The following is a 3,235-nucleotide window of genomic DNA, read 5'->3' as shown; positions in this document are numbered from 1 at the left end:
AACTACATAGATTCTCTCAAAATCCAGACAAATCAACTTGGTATTTTCTTGTTCAAGGTTTTGATTCCAAAGACATACATAACAAACTTTTTGGGGAACTCATGAATTTGTTGTGTACATTGTTTAATTTCCATAGCACTGGATTTTAAAGAGTGAATGTTTTTGGAGAAATATTATGGATTAATAAAATCCATCAAGTTAATTTCCTCTGCCAAGAAAAAGCCCTCCAAGTTTGAAATTCTATTGGGAAGTTGGTATTTTTTTTTAATCAAAATAATTTTTTTTCTTGGTACAAAAAAAATGAGTTGCTTTGCATGGTGTAATACATCAGACCCAAGGATTAAGAGGTCATTGAGGAGGAGCATTGGGGATTACCATGGAGGAAAAACTCTTGCAGCATTTGCCAACATGTCTTTTAAAACTGGTAATAAATTTTAATTAATCTTTCTAATCATTCAACAATTTATTTTTTATTTTTTTAGTTTCTTAATAATGTATCTCCTATTTTTCACATGCAAATTAATGTGTCATTTCTTGTGCTTTATATTAAATTAAATGTTAAATAATACCACAAATCCACATATATTACTTATAGAAAAAAATTGCTGAAAATCTGAACAAATTTTGTGTTGTAGATAGTGGCAAGAGAAAATTTATAGAGGAGATAGCAAGACTTGGAAAAGGGAATATTACCTCAAAAGCTTTTTCTTTTAGAGAACTATGTGCTGCAACTCAAAACTTTCACCCTTCCAATGTGATTGGTGAAGGAGGCTTTGGTAGGGTTTACAAAGGATACCTTAAAAGCACAGATCAAGTAATTACTTCAACTTATCTTTAAAAATTATTGTGTTACTTTTTTGTTCGATAATAATTGGTATATCTGAAAATTAATGTATTCGAACATAGTTTATGTTCGAATATACTGATTTTTTTATATACCAATTTTGTTTATCTGAGAGTTATTAGTAAACGATCGTTCGATTTATAGCGTTCTAAAGTGTTGTGTGTTGTAATGTAGGTTGTTGCTGTGAAGCAACTTGACAGGAATGGATTTCAAGGGAATAGGGAATTTTTTGTTGAGGTTTTGGTTTTGAGTCTTTTGAAACACCCTAACCTTGTCAACTTGGTAGGGTATTGTGCTGAAGGTGAACAAAGGATTTTGGTGTATGAATACATGGTTAATGGTTCTTTAGAGGATCATTTACTTGGTAAGTAAATATAATTCTTGCATATCAAAAATTAGTTTCAATTATTATTCCATTTTAGTAGGATGCTAACACTAAAATTAGAAATTAATTATCAGATAATTAAATATGTATTATATTGCATGATTTTCGCTTTTCAGACATCGATCCAGACAGAACACCATTGGATTGGCAAACTAGAATAAAAATTGCAGAAGGTGCAGCGAAAGGACTCGAATACTTGCATGAAATAGCGAATCCTCCTGTAATATACCGTGATTTCAAAGCATCAAATATTCTTTTAGACGAAAATTTCAATCCAAAACTATCTGATTTTGGACTTGCAAAAGTTGGTATACTTGGTGATGAAATGGCACAAGTATCCACAAGGGTCATGGGAACCTATGGCTATTGCGCACCCGAGTATGCATCCACAGGACAATTGACTATAAAATCAGATGTTTATAGTTTTGGAGTTGTGTTCTTGGAAATGATCACAGGAAGAAGAGTGATTGATAATTCGCGAAAAACAGAGGAAGCAAACTTAGTCCTTTGGGTATGTTTTGAAACTTTTTTCTATTAGCTATCAATATTTATATGGATATGCTACGACGAATTTTTTTTTTTTAAATCAAGAGTAAAATTGACGTTTTTTTTATAAGAACGGAAATATTTGGTAACAAAAAAATTAGCCAAAAATATTCACTTTCTATTTGATTATACTCTCCACAAAAAAATTTGTTTGAGGCTTTAACATTGAGTGATTGATTGTGCTCATATATTTTCAGGCACAACCACTTCTAAGAGACAGAAGAAAATTTGTACAAATAGCAGATCCATTGCTAGAAAATAAATACCCCATAAAGGGTTTGTACCAAGCTCTAGCAATAGCAGCAATGTGTCTTCAAGAGGAAGCTGAAACAAGGCCATGGATCAGTGATGTGGTTACTGCTCTTTCCTTTTTAGCAACCAAGAAGGTGGACGGAGATGCTTCCTTAAACGACAATTGTACTCAAGGTGGCGATTTTAATGGAGACAACAATTCGAATGACGACGAAAATGGCAACGATGGTGATAATAATAAGAATAAAATCCATGACGGATACGGAGACAACGATAAAGATAAAGATATTAATAATAATACTGACAATGACAACAACGATGATAATGATAATGTTAAGGAAAACAAGGATAGTGAAATGAAATGCAATTTTTAGAAGAGATTTGTGAACCATTTTATGATATCGTAAATGTCATATTAACAAATTTTTATTACCGTTGATTGGAGTCAAGGCAAACCTATTTTTTTTTTAAATTCCTACATGTGGATTGTGTAAGAATTCGTTTATAGTTCTAGATATTTTTTTTGGTGTCATATTTTTTGGTCTATATAGATTAATAATAAAATAATAATAATAAAAAAGATAATTTATGATAGACTACTATTAACATTGTTCATCTATGAGGCTGCTATTATTATTATATAATAAATTTCATTTGTCTATTTCATAACAAACATATATAACTCTTCGTCTTTCAGCATGCCTATAATACTTGTAAATTTGTAATCCCGATTACACACCCACACACAATTACATCATGCCCTAACAGTTTGATCAAAACACACACGCTCGAATCTCTTTATAAAAATTGTAAGAAAAGTATAGAGAATAATCAGAATATTAAATAATGTGAACAATAGAATAAAAAAAATTAAAATTAAAATCATAAATCAGATTATTAGTTGATTAATTTTAATTTTAATTTTAAATTTTAAAATTTTAAAAATAAGAATTTATAATTAAACCAAATCACAACCGACACAGTTACTCCTAATATCACGTTAACTTCTCATTCTCTATTTGTGATTTCTGGTTTGTAGAATCAACATGGTGCCGCTGTGTAAATCCGTTAAATTAGTAAATAATTAGCTAATAAATTAATTTTTAATAAAAAATTAGAAACGTGAATATTATATTAAATTAGGATAGAGCTCGTCGAAACGAAAATTTTGACACTAATTTCGAAGAATTTGGCCCAAAATTGGACCG

The 3,235-nt window shown here is 30.1% G+C and overlaps 1 pseudogene; it reads left to right on the top strand.

Moving 5' to 3' along the window:
* The first annotated feature begins 300 nt into the window (after positions 1–300).
* On the top strand, positions 301–2,401 carry LOC130975036 (probable serine/threonine-protein kinase PBL23; annotated as a pseudogene).
* The last annotated feature ends 834 nt before the right edge of the window (positions 2,402–3,235 follow it).

Source organism: Arachis stenosperma, chromosome 1, assembly GCF_014773155.1.
Source record: "Arachis stenosperma cultivar V10309 chromosome 1, arast.V10309.gnm1.PFL2, whole genome shotgun sequence".
In the NCBI taxonomy this organism is placed as follows: domain Eukaryota; kingdom Viridiplantae; phylum Streptophyta; class Magnoliopsida; order Fabales; family Fabaceae; genus Arachis; species Arachis stenosperma.
The sequence above is the reverse complement of the archived record's forward strand: the minus strand, read 5'-3'. Positions and strand labels throughout refer to the sequence as shown.